This window comes from Sminthopsis crassicaudata, chromosome 2 (genome assembly GCF_048593235.1).
Source record: "Sminthopsis crassicaudata isolate SCR6 chromosome 2, ASM4859323v1, whole genome shotgun sequence".
In the NCBI taxonomy this organism is placed as follows: Eukaryota; Metazoa; Chordata; class Mammalia; order Dasyuromorphia; family Dasyuridae; genus Sminthopsis; species Sminthopsis crassicaudata.
Window position 1 is genome coordinate 9,773,935 of NC_133618.1, and position 19,440 is coordinate 9,793,374.

The window sequence follows — 19,440 nt, forward strand, 5'->3', positions numbered from 1 at the left end:
TGGGGAAGCGGCTGCCAGCACCTGGTGACCCCTCCTGGCCGACACTGGGCCAGCTGGCTCTGGGGCACTGAGAGGAGAAAGCCAAGGCATCTCAGGACTGCTGTTGGCTTTGGCTGCTCCAAGGGCCAGACCCGGGGTTTGTTTGCCTTTGAGGCTCAGCTCAGGTGCTCCCTCCTACAAGAGCCCTTTCCTTCGGCCTTCCTTCTTCCCGCTTCCCATTCCCCAAATGCTTGGTTGGCATGTTATTTCATATTATATATATATTGCATGTATTTATTTGGCATCTTATTTCATATTATATATATATAGATATACATGTATATCTATATCTATATCATATATTTATTTGTCTAGATACATGTATATCTATATATATATATAGATATACATGTATATCTATATCTATATCATATATTTATTTGTCTCTATTTTGTTTCCTTTCAGCAGAAAACAAGCTCATTGAAGAAAGACTTTTTTGGTATTGTATGTCCAGTACTTTGCAGACTGTATCCTGCATGCAGTAAGGACTTAATAAATGCTCGTTGAGTTGTGTTAAGATGAATGTAAGCTCTTTGAGAAAAAAGATCATTATTTTTTTTTGCATCTTTAATAAGTCCTTAATAAATGTTGGAGAGTTATGTTGAGATAGATGCAAGTTCCTCATGGGCATAGAATGTTTTCATTATGTCAGTATATTCTCAATAACCCACAGAGTGACTGGTATACAGTTGGTATTTCATAAATACTCACTGGACTGATTTTCCTGACTGTCTCCTGATTGGAAGAGCCACAAAAGAAGAAAGTATGAGGGAGGGACTGGAAAGAGAAGGAAACTGAGGCCCTGAGAGGGCAAGGTCTCTCAGTGAGAGGCGAGGCAGGCTCTGGGTTCCCAGGTGGAGAAAGCCTGGGCTCTGAGTAGACAGGGGACCCGGCTTTGGAGGGCAGGCCTGAGGCCTGCTTACTTTATTCTGGTTCCTCCCCTTCCCTCAGCTTTATCCTTTGTGGGCTGGGATTGACACTGACATTCCCAAGGACCTTGAAACTTGCCATGACATTTCCTTTGTCTCCAATCCTTTGGAGCTGGCCTGGCAGCCCTCAGAGAGCTTGCTTGTGGTCCATAGCTGCTCTTTGCCACCCGGCCACCAAGCCTGGGTCTCTTACTGGGAGCCACCATCTTCCTGGGACACCGAGAGAGAGGAGCCCAGGGGAGCCCTTCCTGATTTGGGGACACAGGAAGCAGAGTCCTCCCTGCTCAGGGACCTGCATCCATGGCCTTTAGGCTTCAGGCCTTCCCCCAGCCATGCTCCTATAGGGGGCTTTCCCTGCTTTCCAGACAGATCCAACATTCCTTCCCATACACAGACATACGCACAGGCCTACATGTCTGCACACTCGCCACCCAACACACACACACACACACACACACACACACACACACACACACACACACACAAACACACAAACACCCCTACATTACAGGCTCACGCACATACAGATCTACCCACCTACTCATGTGTACACTCACCTACACGTCCACATATACACAATGCAATGTAGCTACACAATATACGTATACACAATCCACATTACTCACACATATATCTAACATATACCTGTACATAAATGTATATTCATACACACATCTACTCACCTATACAATGCAATATGACCACACACATATACATATCTATACATCCCTGTTACTCATACATACATATATACATGCATACTACACACGTGTATATATCCACAGATATCCATGCATATAAATATGTGTGCACATACATAAAATACACCTGTACAATATATTGCATAGTCTATATAAATATATATTCCATGCTTCAATGCACCAATACAATAGACATGTATATATGTAACATGAAAATACACGTGTACACATTGTGCTATATACACGTACACATACATGAACATGCATAAGGCCACAGACACACACAGTTATCTATTTAAGAAGCTGATGCTGGGCTTGAAGTCAGGAAGACCTGGCTTCAGGCCATTCATTACTAGCTGTGTGACCCCAGACAAGACACTTAACCCGTTTACCTCATTTTCTTTCATTTTAAGACGAAGACGATAATAGTAGTTCCTGCCACCAAGGGTTATCAAAAGAGATAATATTGTTTATTATTTGTATCATTATATATTATATTTTTCAATTGGAAAGTATTTAGCACAGCGTTTGGTACAGAGTAGGTGCTATATAAATGTCAGCTATTTCTATGTGTACCTTATCTTCTCGTAGACTATCAGAGGAAAGAGAAGGAGACTGTTTCTGTTTGGTCTTTGTATATCTAGCACCTAGCATATCTCTCTCTCTATAATATATGTATATATATGCATATATATAAATAGATATATATGTATATGTATAAATATATACATGTATGTACATATATATATAATTGATATTTAATAAGACTGATTTTATAGATGTTGTTTCTTTCCACTCGAATGTAAATTATCTAAGGATCACAATTCTTTCATTTTTGTCTCTGTATTTCAAATGTATAGCATATATTAGGCACTTAATAAATGCCTCTTGATCTATTGGTTGTTTGCATGCATGTTGCTTTCTGCAGGACCGTGTCATATGGATTTGTTTTGAACCATCCTGTGCCCTACCAAACAAAGGCACATAGTAGGGCTCTAAATAAATGCTTGGGAATTGATCATTTTAGTGGTACACATTATTCATCCTGAGGATCATGAGTTTTTTGAGTTCACCACAAATCCCTTTGCCACAAACCCAGTAGTAGTCGGGGCTGGAAGATCATTCTTTTGTGAATGAGGCGGGGGCCCCTTCAGCCACTGGGGCCTCCCAGGTGCTTAGCGCTGGGCCGTGTCTGGTAAGGAAGGCCCCATCGCTGCCTGAGCCAGGAAACTCCCGGAGAGTGAGGGCTGGCAGCTCCCCTAGAAGCAGGCCTTTCATTTCTGCAGCGCCTTACAGTTTACAAAACTCTCCCCCAACCGTCCTGGGAGGTGGGCACCCCACTCTCCTTATCCCATTGTACAGATGAGAAACACCCTCAGAGAATGCCTTTCCCAAAGTCAGCCAGTTGCCAAGGGTCAAAGGCAGAACTCAGCTGGACTTGGGACCCCCCTCCCAATAATGTCCACTGTACACGACCTTGCTGGAGGTGGTTAGGTGGCCCGGACAATGGAGTGCTGGAACTGGAGTCAGGAAAACCCAAGTCAGAGCTGGCTCTAGACACTCACTAGCTGTGTGGCCCTGGCCAAGCCAATTAGCCTGTCTGCCTCAGTTTTCTCATCTGTATAATGGGGTTAATAAAACCAACTGCCTTCCAGAATAGATAGAATAAGATAATGTGTCTAAATCCTTTTGACTATCTGAAAGGGTTGTATGAATGCTGGCTATGATGATGATGATGATGATGATGATGATGATGATGATGAGTGGAGATGTACAGTACAGTATGGCCCATAGGGGTGAAATATAGAGTCACTTTGTTTTCCACAGTATTATAAGCATGTGGTCAAACAGGTGGGAAACTTGAGGTTACTGCTCCAAAAAAACACTGCTCCGAAGTCAGGAACTGAAAAGGGCAAATAACATGGCAGACAGCTCAAACATCCTAAACAGAACTTCTGGACAGCTAAACTTCACTCTCTGTTCCTTAGGAAATCAGCTCTGATGTGATTTCCTGCCTCTCTCCCATTTAATTAAATTTTTTTTTTAGTTGATGCCTGTTATTATTTCACACCAGTCATTTCCTGATATCCTTTCTCACTGAACCCAGAACATATCCCACAACAAAGAAAACCAATTAGAAATAACTGTTGTCTTCCTTTCCCCCCATTAGACTGTAAGCTCCCCGAGGAGGGGAATTGTATCTTGCCATTTTTAATTTTTAAATTTTTTTTTATATCTTAACACTGTCTTGGAACACAATAAGTACTTAATAAATGTTTATTGAATTGAACTGATTTGAATTGCCATAGTGACCCAGTCAGATGGCGTATTCCACATTCCACTCCCATAGTCCTCCACCTCTTTACTGAGAATAAGCAAGTGTATTCTGTCATCCATTCTTTTGAACCAAGAGGACTCATTGCAAATAATCTGAATCTGGCGGGAGTCTCATCTCATATACTTATTAGTTGTATGATTCGGGGCAGATCACTTAGCCACCCAGCCTCAGTTTCCCCATCTGTAAAACGGGTACAATAATAGCGCCTCCCTCACAGGGTGGCTGTGAGGCTCAGCTGAGCTAATTTATGAAGAGTCCTTTGTAAAATATTACTTGCTATATAAATGTCAGTTATTACGATATGCAGTCATCTATTTGGAGCTGAAGGATTCTCAGAGGCCAGCCAGGTCAATGTTTTTATTTTTACAAATGGGGAATCTAGGGTTCACAGAGAGCTTAATGGACTCACGGAAGGTCACACGGTTAGTGGACTTAAATCCACATTCTCTGATGTTTCTAAATCTTCCCTTGCTTTTATTGACTGTTTTATTCTGTGATGCTATTTTCCATCTGGGCTGGCTGAGCCCTAGTAGCAGAGGCCCCGGGTACCCTTCAGTGTTTCCTAGTGGGCTCTTTAATCAAAGAGAAGGAAACACTCACCCCTTTTGCCTTTTTTTTTTCAGGCATTGGTGAAAATGAGTTAGGGAGAGCAGAGCCATACCACGCCATTGCAACATCCAGGCACATGAGGGCGCTCTAAGCAACCCTCAGTAAAGAAAACTTTTTCAAATTTTGGAGAAAAAATTTTATTTATTCATTTTTTTTTTTTTTTTTTGCTGCCTTCCTTGGATGACACTGGTGAGTTGTGACTCCTCCCCCTTGGAGCCTTGGAGGAAGGAGGAAAGGCTTGCTGGCAGACTTCATCCTCAGTTTGGCTCAGAAGGACTTTTTCTTCCTTGCAAAGTCCCAATGATTTAAACCAGGTGGAGAGTCCCTGAAGGGATGCAATGAGCTGGGGGGCAAAGGGGACAGTGAAAACGAAGAAAAGTGGTCTTGTTCTTTCTTTCCTGTGATGCTGCTGGGCTGAAGTAGATATAAAATGAGGGAGGATGGTTCTGTGCCTCGATTTACCTAATTCTCTAGAGTAGCTGTAAAGAGAGAGAAAAAATATGCCAACAATAAGTGTCATTACATTTTATCTCATTTGAATCTCATGATAACTCTGGAAAATTGGCACTAGTATTAACCTTATTTTTAAGATGAGGAAACTGAGTCACAGAGCAGTTAACAGTCACACAGCCAGTAAATGTAGGAAGAGAATTTAGAACCCAGCTCTTCTGGACATCCTCCCCCTTCAAGTTCATCTCTCTGTTGTAGTAGGCTTTCTGTCTGGCTTCACACCCCTAGTGACTAGATCAGTGTCTGGCACAGAGTAGGTGCTTAATAAAATGCAGGTGGAAGTAACAATGAAATAAAATAAGCATTTATACAGCACCTACTCTGTATCAGACGCTGTGCTGAGGGTTTTACAAATAGGATCTCATTTGATTTAAATTAAATTGTCATTCTCCCAAGTTGTATTTAAAGGGTCCTATGAAGCTGATACCCCATCTTCGGCTCCATTCTTCCACTCAGAATTCTCTTATTTCTTGGCGATTTCCCTCATTAAAAGACAGGGTTATTTTATTAGACCGAGCAGCCTCTCCTAGTAGACGCTTCAGAAATGTGTATGGAATTAAGTTGTTGAATTTTAATTGACTTTCCATGCCTGGTTCCTACTCCAAGTGGTTTGTGAAGGAAGAGGTTGTGGCACTCAGCGGTGGCTCTGTGTATACACCACAGGATGTCAGAGTTGGAAGGGACCTCAGAGGTCATGTCTTCCAAACGGTACTTGACGGAGAGCCCATGATATAACACGCCCAGCAAATGATGATCCAGTTTCTCTTTGAAGACCCCCCAGAAAGGAGGAAGAAATCTATTGCCTCCTGGAATAGACCATTTCACTTTGCATTATTTTGATTGGTAGGAAGATTTTCCAGACATGAATTCCAACTTTTCTCCATTGCTCCTAGATTGTCCCATCTCTATTGCCCCATCCGGAACTAAGAAAAATTTGAATTTTTCTCATATGTGATGGCCATGCAAATATTGAAAGACAGGTAATATTTCTCATTCAAGTCTTCTCTTTTCCCACCTCAACATCCTTAATTTCTTCAGTGGGACAGACATAGAGTGAACCGAGAGCCTTTCGCCATCCTGGATGCCCTTTTTCCCATCTCTGGATGCTCTTTCTAAGCCTTTTCCAAGGCGTGGCCTCCAGTCCTGAAGACAGTCCTGAAGATGTGTTCTGGCCAAGGCAGAATACTGTAGGATATTCCTCCCTTTGCTCTGGACAATGTGTCTCTCATCATGTAGTTTAAAAATACATTCGCTTTTGGCTTTCCATCTCATGCTCTTAATCATTTGTAGTTCTTAGTCCAAGAATTATATATATTCCAGGCTTGGAACCTTTTCAGAAAAAAATTAATTATTATGTTATCTAGTCATACTTCAACCATTTTGCATACTTATTAAGTTGACTTTTTGAACTAAAATATAAGACTTTCTATTTATTCCTATTTAATTTGATTTTATGGCATTTAGTCTGGGTTTTGAACATGTAAAAATCTTTGTGTGATTCTGTTATCTAACTTGATTCTTTTCCCTCCTAACTTGGTCTTGTTATCTTTAGATTTGATAATCAAGCCATCTGCCATTGACCAAAAAATATTAAACACCACAGAGATAAGTATCAATCTCTGTTGTACTCCATTAGAACCATCTTTCCAACAAGACCTTGAAAGAGTGTATGATGGGATAAGCATCTTTGTGGGGGGAGTTTTTTTTTTTACCTTTTCCTTTATGTTTAAAGACCTTTTCCCAAAAAACTTGCAGAATTTGATATTTCTCATTGGAATTGAGAAGTTTAATCATTATGTGTCTTGGAGTTGGAAGGACAGGATTTTGGGGCATATGTGTTGGGGTGAAAGTGATCTGTTTATTATTTTGATTGATCATATCTTTATTTCTAAATGGTTTGTTTGTATTATTTCTTGAATAATGGTGTTCAAAATTTTTTTTGCTTTTTTTTTTTTCTGGGAGATCTATCATCCTTAAGCTGCTTCTAAAGATTTTGTCTTCAAGATCAATGTGTTTTGCTTATATAAGGATCATGTTTTCTTTTTGTTTCTTTTCCAGATGACCCTTTACTTTAGCATATTTGTATTTCTATTATGTTTGGAAATATAACTGCTAATTATTTCTGCTGTGCAGGCCATAAATTCTGCCATTTTAAATAATTATAATGACAGCTAGCATTTACATAGTGTTTTAATATTTGCAAAGTGCTTCAAAATATTTGATTTCATCCTCTCAACCTTGGGAGATTATTATTATTATTATTATCCCTATTTTACAAAAGCAGAAACTGAGGCAGAGAGCCGTTAATTGACTTGCCCAGGGTTACATAGTTAGTAGGTGTCTGAGACACATATTTACTTGTATCTTTCTAACCTCAAGTCAATTTATTTAACTTCTCTCAAGATTTTGATTTCTCTCTTGAGCTATTCTGGAATAACATAATGTGATTCAATGTTCTTTTGGGAATCCATAGTGTTCTGTGTTTCATCAGGTGATATTTCAATTTCCTCTCTCGTACAATATTTATTTAAAGACATTTGTAATCTTTTCGATGTCTTAATACTCATTTTCCTTTCTAACTTTAGTATTTTCCATATCAATTTATTTGTATTCTAGGTTTTTAATTGATTTTTCTTCTTCCTGAAATTTTTGGCAGTTATAATTCCCCCCTTTCCCTGTAACTTTTTATAAATTCTTTCCCCTTTATTCCTGGAACTGGACTTCAGAGCTATCTCAGCCTGCTTTAATGTTGGGGAATTTATTTTTTCTTGACCTTAGTTCCTACTCAAAGTACTTTCTGGAGGAGAAAGCACTGACCCCAGTGTTGCTCAAACTAAATTTGAACACCAGCAAGCTGCTCCAGTTCCCTCTATTAATTAATTTTCTAGAGTAGTTGTGCCAGTTTCTTCCTCTTTTTGTAGGCTTGAGAAAAGGCACAATGAGTAGACTTTCTACAGCTTTGGGAATCCTTAACTTAAAGGCCATTTCCCATAGGAAGGAAGTATTCAGCCAGTTGCACAAGTCCCAGTCTCTCTACTGAGCATCAGTATTGTATTTTTATGAGAATTCTCAAACTTGTTATCTTCTAGATAACCACCACATGTCCCAGGTTGAATTTGTTATCTTTCTCCCAAACATTTCCCCATGACTCCTGGGGGCATTGTCTTTTTCCTAGTCACTTGTTATTTAGGTCCTAATCTGTGCACTACTGATGTTCTTTTTCCTTATAAAAACATATCTATTTGATATCCTTTTTGTGTTTTCCTACTTGGCCATACATAGATGGGCAAATTAGAGGTACAATCCTTCCTGCAACGGGACACTAAGTAAAGATTGGGGGTGATATGTGTTGGTAGAGACTATCAAGAGGCAGATCTTTGAGTGAGTCCTAAAAATAAAGCCCAAGGCTAGTTGGGACTGGCTGGAGAGGGGAGCACTGAGTGTTCTCTACTATGTCATGTTATTTTGTTGAGCTGCTTCTTATCCTGTGAAAAGATCTATTTATAATTGTTCCTTTTCTAGTATATAATTTCTCTCTTTTTTCCCCCCAGTTACAACTGGAAATGTCTTAATCTCTATTTTATTGTATGTACAATCTAGAAATTTGTAGATCTTTTCTTAAAACTACTAAAAATACTAGTCACTTTTATTCTCTGGGACTCAGTTTTTTTTATTTATATGAGTATTATCTAGCTGACTATAATTTCAGAGTTGGAGAGACCTCAAAAATAATCATAATCATAATTAATAACAACAACGATGATGATGATGATGGTGATAAATAGCTAGCATGAACATAGTTTCAGACACTGGGCTAAGTGCTTTTCAGTTATCTCATTTGATCCTCACAACAATTCTTGGGAGGCGAGAGTGTTTGTTATTTTTATATCCATTTTATGATGAGGAAACTGAGAAAAACATGGTTTTTTTTCCTTATTTGCTCATAGTTTCACAGCTAGTAAATGTCTGAGGTAGGATTTGAATTCAGGTTTTCTGACTCCAGGGCCAGCACCCTACTCTCTGTGTCACCTAGCTGTCTACCTTATCTGATCTGTATCTGAAAAAAACAATCTCCTCTATGATATATTTAAAAAATAAAAAAAAGGGTCATCCAGTTTTTGCTCAGAGATCACAAATGGGGGGAAACCCAAAACTTCCCAAAGGAGCCCATTCAACCTGTGGGTCAGACTAATCAATTTAATTGACATCAAATCACAATTAACTTTGTAACTTTCTGGTTATTTCTAATTCTACCCTCATGGACCTGGTAAAACAGGTCTACTTCTTCTTCTGTAAGTCGGTAGCCAGAAATAAGTCTTGAAGGATATCACAGTAATAACGTGAATTATATATGTCAGTAGTTAACATGAATTATATATGTATAGTGATAAATATCCTTCTATGGTACCTCCAAATTTGATTTCCCAATATGGATGAAAGAGCAGCTATGGGGTGCCATAGTCTCAGAGTGCTGGGCCTGGAGTCAGGGAGACTCCTTTTTCAGAGTTCAAATCCAGCCTCAGACACTTACTAGCTATATGACCCTGGGCAAATCACTTCACTCCATTTACCTCAATTTCCACATCTATAAAATGAATCAAAGAAGGAAATGGCAAACCATTCCAATATTTTTGCCAAGAAAACCCCGATGTGGTCACGAACAGTCAGATGTGACTGAACAACAGCAACAATGCTTTAAAAGCAAATTATGAAGAAATTTAGTGGAAGAATTGGACATCCAAGAAGAGGGAAGTAGACATAAATCTCAAGACAAATGCTTGAATATAGACTTCATATTTTCCTCCTTTCGTCTCATCATGCTTCACAGAAATAAAAGTCGAGTTTCAGATGGGGGAAGACCTGGGTAATGTAAACAAAATTGTGATCTAGCAGTTCCTTCTTCCTGACTAACAAAAAGGGTAGGTTTCATTCTTTCCCATTCTAGGCTTGAATTTTTGACTCTTTCATTTTCCTTCAGATGATTTAAAAATATATTCAGTGTAAATTATTTGCTTCAACCTTGGGATCTGCTTCAACCATTTCCACACTTGTAAGCAGAAATCACCTTCTCTCACGGCCCTCCCAGCTTTGACTCTGTGGTCACTGGGTGAGTTGACAGAATGGGGAGCCCAAGGGTCTAGCTTAACATCTGAGAAAGGGAGCACAAGCTTAGGGTTGCTCCTTAGTCACACATAGAATCGCAGCATCTTGGAGTTGGAAAGGACTTCACTGAACACTTACTCCAATCCATCCCTGAATAGGAATCCCCTCTGTAATATACCTGGGAAGTGATTATTCAGCCCCTGCTGGAAAGTCTCCAAGGAGTGACCCTCACTGCCTCTCAGGCAGTCCCTCCCACGTTGGGATAGCTCTTATTGATGACCTTTGCACCCATTGTGCCTTCTTCTGCCTTCTTTGGTCAAACAGAACAAATCTAATGTGACTTCCATACGAAAGCTGTTCAGATCTTTGAGGGCAGCTTCCATGCATCCACCTAAGCATTCTTTTCTCAGGAAGATGCTGCAGCCTTAAGTATGCTCACTCTTCTTCTGCTTCTGGCTACTGTGTCTTGTCTGTCTGTCTGTCTCTTTCTCTGTCTCTGTCTGTCTCTGTCTCTGTCTCTCTCTGTCTCCTAGTTTCTCTTCTTTCTGACATAGCTTTCCATCTCCTTCTCCTTTGCTGGATCTTCATCTGGAGCTATGGGAATTTCCCATAATTCTGTCTTGGACGTCTTCTCTTTTTACTCTAAGTTATTTCACTTGGGAATCTCATCAGCTCCCCTAAGTGAAATGACTATCTTTGTGCTTATAATTCCTGAATCTATGGAACCAGTCCCAATCTCTCTACTGAGGATCATTCTTGTATTTTTACGAGAAATCTCAAACTTGTTGTCCTCTAGATATTAAACACCACATGTCCCAAATTGAATTTGTTATCTTTCTCCCAATTCTTCCCCATGACTACTGGGGGCATTGTCTTTCTCCTAGTCACTTGTTATTTAGGTCCTAAACTGTGCACTACTGATGGTCTTTTTCCTTATGAAAGTGCTTCTAGTCAATATCCCTTTTGTGTCTTCCTACTTGAAAAGGATAGTATAACTCCTTCAGCTCCAGGAAAAGCCAGATAATTCCTTCCCTTCCCATCCCCACTCCTCATTTCTGTTTTCCCCCTTTCCCCTCATCTCAGGTCTTGCAAGGCTACCATTTAACACAAATAGCTATATAGGTATATATGTACATATAAATATACATTATATATTTATATGTATATAGATATATACTTATACACACTTATAAATATACATACATAATGTAAAATTATTCTATACATCTATATATCCTTTCTTTCTCTGGATGCAGATAGCATCTTTCTTCATGTATCCTTTAAAGTTAATTTGATTATTTATAATGGTCAAATAACTTATTTGTTTATATTGTTGTTATCATACACAATATTCTCTTGGTTCTTCTTGGTTCATTTCATTATTTCATGTAAGTATTTCCATATTTTCTTAAGAGTATTGAGCTCATCATTTCTTATAACACAGTAGTATTCCATCCCAATCCTATACCACAACTTGTTTAGATATTCCCCAGTTGATGGGCATCCCTGTAATTTTTTAGTTCTTTGTCACCCCAAAGAGAAATCCTATAAACATTTTTACAACATATACGTTCTTTTTCTTTTCCCCAGTTATCTTTGGAAATAGACCAAATAATGGTATTGCTGGGTCAAGGAGCATAAATAGTTCAATAAGTCTCTGGGCTTAATTCCAGATTTTTCTCCTTAAAGGATTAGATTAGTTCACAATTCCACCAACAATGAATTAATTAGTTAATGAATGAATTAATTAATTGTGTCCACACCCCTTCCAACATTTTTCACTTTCCTCTGCTGTCATTTTGGCCAATGATGACAATTTTCTGCTTTCTTTCTCATCTTAGCTAAGTATGTTTTATTTATAGAAAATCTTTTTAGTTTAATGTAATTGAAATTATCCATTTTATATTTAACTCTCTATCTCTTATTTATACATAAATTCTATGTCCATAAGTCTGATAAGTAATATGTTCTGCATTCTAAAATTATTTTTTGGTAAAGCCTCTCTTTATATCTAGGTCAGATATCTGTTTTGACTTTATCTTGATAAATCATGCAAGATATTAGGCTATGCTCAATTTCTGCCATATTACAAAATAATGAATTTTTATTCCCAAATCTTAAATCTTCACACTTTTCAAATGCAAAGTTTATTATATGCATTTCCTGCTATAAATTATATTTCTACTTTATTCCATTGATTTACTTTTTTACTTCTTAGCTAGTTGCAGATAGTCTTGATGATTATGGCCCTATAATATAGTTTAAGATTTGGTGCTGCTAAACTGTTTTCCTTTGCATTTAAAAAAAATTATTTTCTTTGATATTATTGACTGTTTTTCCAAGCGAATTTTGCTATTTTTCAAGTACATTTTTTGGTAATTTAATTGTAAAATTAATATATAAATTAGTTTGGATAAAATTGTCATTTTTATTATATTGGCCTTGCCTCTCCATGAACAAGTAATATTTCTTCAGTTATTTAAATCTGATTTTACTTGTATAAAAGTATTAATTCATTTGCTTATTTATTTATCACTTTACCTATTTCTTTATTTGATTGTATGATCTTGAGAAAATTATATTTCCTCCTCTGGGCCCCAGTTTCCTCCTGTATAAAATGAAAGTTGGACTAGAAAATTTTCAACCTTTTTATGAGTTCTGAATCTAGAATCCCCTGCTCCTCTCCTCCCCAGGAATTTTGAAGTAGGATACTGGAAAAAAGAAGATTCTCTTTCCTTTGTATGATTTTGCTAAAACTTTTCAGTTTTTGTTAGTTAGTCATTTTCAGCTGTATCTGACTATTGGAGAATCCATTTAAGGTTTTCTGGGCAAAGATTCTGGAGTGGTTTGCCATTTTCTTTTCCAGCTCATTTTACAGATGAGGAAACTGAGGCATATAGGGTGATATGACTTGCCTACAGTCATTTAGCTAGTAATTGTCTGAAAACAGATTTCTTTAAAATTATTTTTTGACTAAAGCTATTTTCAAAACATATGTATAGATAATTCTCAATATTCACCCCTGCAAAATCCTGTGTTCCAATTTTTTTCCCTCTTTTCCTCCCATCCCCTCCCCTGGATGGCAAGTAACCCAAAATGTTAAACATGTTCAATTCTTCTATACATATTTCTACAATTATCATGATGCACAAGAAAAATCAGATCAAAAAGAAAAAAAATGAGGAAGAAAACAAACTGTAAGTAAACAACAACAAAAAGAGTGAAAATGCTGTGTTGTGATCCACATTCAGTCCCCTCAGTCCTCTCTCTGGGTGCAGATGGTTGTCTCATCACAAGATCATTAGAACCTGCCTGAATCACCTCATTTTTGAAGAGTCATTTCCATCAGAATTGATCATTGTATAATCTTGTTGATGCTGTGTACAATGTTCTCCTGTGAGAACAGATTTCAACTCCAGAAGATGAGTCTTCCTGAGTTCAGGCCCAGCACTCTATCCACTGTGATGCCACCTAGCTGGTCCCCCCCCCTAAATTACCAGGTGGATAATAGTCCTCTTCCATTAAACTCTCATTAACAAGTCAAGATGATTTTTTTAGGTGAATTAGCCATCACAAGTTAAACATGGGAACCTCAAGGAAGCCAGACTCAAGTCAAGATTTTGGATGGAATAAAGGGGATAAGATCCCAGACTATCAGGTGTTCTTTTGGGAAGGTATCTCTGAACAAGAGACAAAAAAGAATTTGGGAGGCTCCTGAAAAAGGAAAGATAGTAACAAAGTAGTGAACACTTTTCTTTCTTTAACTTTTTACCTAAGGCAAAAATTGAGTATATAAGGAACAAAAAAACTATTGGGACCCTCTTAATGTTGATATCCTTCAAATAGAATTTTAATTTTCACAAACCTTGACCACAGAAAATAGAGAAGTTGTGAGATTTCTTAATGCTAGAAAACATTGTATGAGAAATTGATATTCTTCCAATTATTTATATCTAACTTTATTTATGTGAAAAATGTTTTGTAATTGTCATACTGAAAATGTCTGTATCCCAAAGAGATCATAAAAGAAGGAAAAGGACACATATGTGCAAAAATGTCTGAGTAGCTCTTTTTGTAGTAGCAAGGAACTGGAAATTAAGTGGATGCCCATCAATTGGAGAATGGATGAATACATTGTGGTATCTGAATATTATGGAATATTATTGTTCTATAAGAAATGACCAACAAAATGATTTCAGAAAAACCTAGAAAGATTTACATGAACTGATGCTGAGTGAAGTGAGCAGAACCAAGAAAACATTGTACACAGTCACAAAAAGATTATGTGATAATCAACAGTGATGGATTTGGCTCTTTTCAATAATGAGGTGATCTATAGCAATAGATTTGGGATGGAAAATGCAAATCACATCCAGAGAGAGAACTATGGAGCTTGAATGTGGATCAAAACATAATCCTTTCACCTTCTTGTTTGTTTCCTTGTTTCTTTCTCATTTTTTCCCTCTTTTGGTCTGATTTTTTTTTTCTCACGTATCTGCCCAGATATAGCTCAAAGGGAAGCAAGAATAGGTATCTCTAGAGTCTTCTCCCCTTATCTTTTTCCAAGGGAGGATTTAATTCTTCTAAGAGGGGAAGCAGGAAGTTAGGGCTAGAGGCTTGTCACTTTGCTCTCCTCAGAGAGAGGGTATACGAGGATGTATACTGCTATCTTCTCCCTTAAATATTGTCTATGGAAAATAATATTTTTTCTGTGCTTTATCATTGTTCTTTAATGAGAAAGGAGGACCCTAAGCTACGTATCCAAAGCTTGATTCCCTTCCCATTAAATCTCAGTTCCACAAGGGCACATAGTGAATAGTAAATAAGCTCTTTTATACAGGCAAAGCAAAAATCAGAGAAAGTCTATGTAGAAGAACGTATACCAGCCAATAAACAGAATAAATAATCTCTCCCATTGGGAGTGAGATACTTCAACTCAGCTAAGGGAGGATGTTTTGTTTTGTCTAAGGGGAAATTCCCCTTAGTCTTTAGTGTTATTGAGCTAGGGATATGAACTTGGTTAAAGTGCAGCTTCTCTAGAAGGCTTCTTCCCAGAGTCTTTCTCTTTCTTTAAAGACTTGAAGAGAGGCTGAGATCTTGCATCTTCTCTCTTGAAGCTATATCTAAGTTAGGATCTCTCTTCTCTCAAACTTTTACTAATTTTCCTTCTTATATAGCAGTGGATCACTGAATACTCAATTACTCAATCTTTATAACTGAGGAGTTGTTCAGTTTTATCTGATTCTTTGTGACCCCATGAATACTATACCAGGCTGTTCTGGACTCCATTATCTCTCAAAGTCTTTCCAAGTTCATGTTAATTATTTCTGTGATATTATCTATCCATCTTATCCTCTGTTGTCCCCTTTTCTTTTTGCCTTCAATCTTTCCCAACATCAGGGTCTTTTCCAGTGAGTTCTGTATTTTCATCATGTAGCCAAAATACTTAAATATAAATTACAAATTATAAATTCTAAAATCTGATGCTGCTTCTATGCTATCTCCCTTTATTTGACACCAAGTGATGGGACCAGTTGCCAATATCTTAATTTTTTGATGTTAAACTTCAGGAAGCTTTTATACTCTCCTCTTTCATGCTCATCAAGAGCTTTCTTGATTCCTCTTTAGGTTTTGCCATCAGAATGAGCCTTATTTGTATATTTGAGATTATTGTCATTTCTCCCAGAAGTCTTAGTTCTGGCTTTTGATTCATCCATTTTGGCATTTCACAGGATGTACCCTGCATGTAAGATTGGCAATAGTGAACACTTAATAAATGCTTAATCATCCATTTATTCATTCATTCATTAGATTATTCATTTTGACACAAATGATACCAATAGAAAGCATAGCTCAGCATAATGGAGTCACAGAGGATTCAGAAGAGAATTGAAGATTTGGGAAGGGAACAACTTGAAAAGAAGATGGGATCTGAGAATGGTTTGAGGATCCAGGTCTCCAGTGGCCTCAGGTTCAGAGCTGGGATACAGCCATGAATATGAATAAAACACCCCCATCACGTTCCTACAGTGGGCAAAGTGCTAGGGATACAAGTATGAAAGAGATAATCCTCGCCCTCAAGAAACTTAAACTTTAATAGGCTAAGACCACCTCTTTAGGAGAGTGGTGGCTAAGAAAAAGGCAACTGGATGGGTACAGTGATGCTCCAAAGATTATTTGACTGTCATGATTATCCTAAAACAATAGTAGCTTTGACTTGATAACAATTCCTAGAGCAGAAGGGGAATGCAACTAAGGTTGGATGGCAAAGTTTACGGCAAGATGACTGGGGTGGATAGCTGCCCAGGATGAAAAGCACTATTGGATGGTCTGGTTTGGGGCCTGGAACTGGCTATATATAATGGGTGGAGGGAGTTTGTGCTTAGTCACCCAGAAATAAAGGCAACTTGCCCTTACTCCTGGGGTTCTGAGGCTGAGCAGATTAATTCCCTCAGGGATTAAGGGAAGGGCATGTGGTCCAGACCACAAGGGCAGTTGAAGATGGTGAGAAAGGTGGGTAGGGACAGAGTCAAAGGCAGGGTGGGCAGGGTGAATGGCAGTATGGGAAATGGAGCATGGGTTGATCCAACCCACATTGAATAAAAGTTTGCCTGTTAAGAAATCCAGTTAAGTTGAAGGGAGGTAGATTTAGATGAGGCATTAGTATAGGAGTTAAAAAGAATGGCTTGACTACAGAGGTAGTTCCAAAATATAATAAGCTACTTTCTTGGGATGTGGCAAGGTCCCCATCATGGAGGTCTTGAAAAAAAAGGCTCTATGGACACACATCAGAGATATTATAAGGGGAAGATTCTTGTTCAAGAAACATTGAATGAGATGACCTCTGGGGTCCTTTGCAGATCCAAGAACTTCTTTCTACCCTTTTAAAGTTAGGCCTATTTTTAGCCTGTGACTCTTCCTCTGGTTTTCATTTGTCTAAGTGCTTGCTCCACTGGATTAGGCGGTATTTCCTTTTTTGGGTCTTATAGTTAGTCTTTTCAAGCTTCGAATAGCATTTATCACTTGAAAAATCTAAATGGGAACCCTTGAAGCATGGGGCCTTGAGTCAGTGAGTGAAGAAGGGAAACATTCCATGAGGGGGAATTGTTTGAGCAAAGGTGAAGAAATAGGAAGGCTCTGGGGATCCTATCAAGGGGTGAGGGGTACATGACTTGGAGGCAGTGGAGGTTCCATGTGGAGGAAGAGTAGTGGGTGTTAAGTCTAGAAAGGCAATATGATTCCCAAGTCCAGAGTAATTCCAGGTTTATAAAACAATTCCCATGTAGTGATCCTACTGGGAAGTATTATTTCATCTCATCTTCATTTTGTGGGTGAGGCATTAGAAATTTAAGTTGCCTGCTGTGGTAACCCAGTCAGAGTTTGAGTCTTGATTCAGATTCAATACTTTTGGGATTATTTTATTAATGTTTTCTGTTTCTTGTTGTTGTTTGTCGTATGTGTGGTTCAGTTATTTTTCAGTCATGTCTGATTTTTTGTGACTCCTTTTGAGGTTTTCTTCTTGGCAAAGATACTGGAGTGGTTTGCCATTTTCTTCTCCTATTCATTTGACAGATGAAGAAATTGAGGCAAAGAAGGTTCCATGACTTGCCCAGGATCACACAGCTAGGAAGTGTCTGTCAGATTTGAACTTCACAAAGACGACTTTTCCTGATTTTAGGCCTGGAACTCTATCTATTACACCACTTAGCTGACCCTCACCCAGCTATGTTTTTACATCAAGATAATTTCCTGTTATATAACCCTAGTAACAAGGAAAAGCAGTTAGGCTAAAACCATCCAAGTTGATCTGTCCAAATAAGCAATATTCAGTGCCCTTAGTCCCCAATCTCAGTACCTGGAATAGAGAAATTGTTTCATTATCTGTTTTTAAAAACTGATTAGGATAGTCAATTGCCTAAAATTGGACAGTAAAAACCAGAGAAGGGAATGAAAGCAGTATTGTCTGGATCCAAAGTTTTTGCTCTTTCCACCACAACATTGGGCATTGCTGTTAATATATGATGTTTCCTTTTATGACTTTTTTTATTATATTGTGTATTGCTGTCAGATATATTGCTGTCATGATTCTGCTGAGTTCTGAGACTGTAGAGTTTCTATTACCTATCAAATGTTGAGCTAAAATATTTGAACTAGAGATGAGTAAAGTTTGTTTAATAACAGGGCAGTGGTAAAATGAAGATAATTTCAAAGCTCTGGTTTCCAAGATGTTTCAGGATCTCTCTAGATGGAGTTTGGGGTTAGGGACCCTTCCTGGGCATAGAAACTCCTTCTTCAATGTCACTGACACCTTCTCTGTAGCTGAGTCTTATTCAGTTGTCTAGATTCTGAAAGCACTGTTCAGGGTCTTTAACCAGTTTGGGTCAGAGGCAAGGAACAAGGCCAAGTTCTACTGGTTACAATGCCATCTCACCTATCTTCTAAGCCATGCTGCCTCTTGTCATTTAAAGTCACATATTTAAATGTGAAGTATCCTAGCACATGTCTATGGACATGTAGCTAGGAAGAGATCATATATCTAACCTTTTCATTTACAGAAGAGGAAACCAAGGTCTAGCGGTGGAAATCAAGAGAAATGAATTGTTTAAGGTCATGCAGTAGCAGAGTTGGTCCTTTAATTCTGAGTTCAGCTTTTTTTTCTACTAAGCAAAAGCTTGATCCATGGGCTGTGGTTTTCTGTCACCCATAGTTGAACTCTAACATCTTTTTCTCTTTGCTCTCTGCTGAAATTCTTTCTCTAATTACTCAAGTCTATATCTGAGAACTAGAGAGGTGGGCTATGGATAGCCTTGGGATTTTAGGACCATAGGGAGCTCCTAAGTGAGGGAACTCCCTCCCCTTTAATGCTGAGAAGGTATTGGTCTATTAGAGAGTTATGGACTACTGAGAGTGGGGTTATTGGCCAGGATTACCCAGCTGGTCTCTATTGGAGACTGTCCTTGAACTTAAGTCTTCCTGACTTTGAGACCTGCTCTCTAAGCATTTTGCTACACTACCACTCTAAGAGGAAAAGAATGGATCACAAAAGACTGTTTAGAATCTCTGGTCCTCACAAAGGACGAAACTCTGTTGAGGATGACTTTTTCTGACCCTAAGAGCTTTTTCAGTCATGCATGAAGGACTTGGGGAAAACAATTACTTGTTGGCTCAGAGATGCTCTTTCAAGAAAAAAAAAGTCCAGGATGACTGTGCA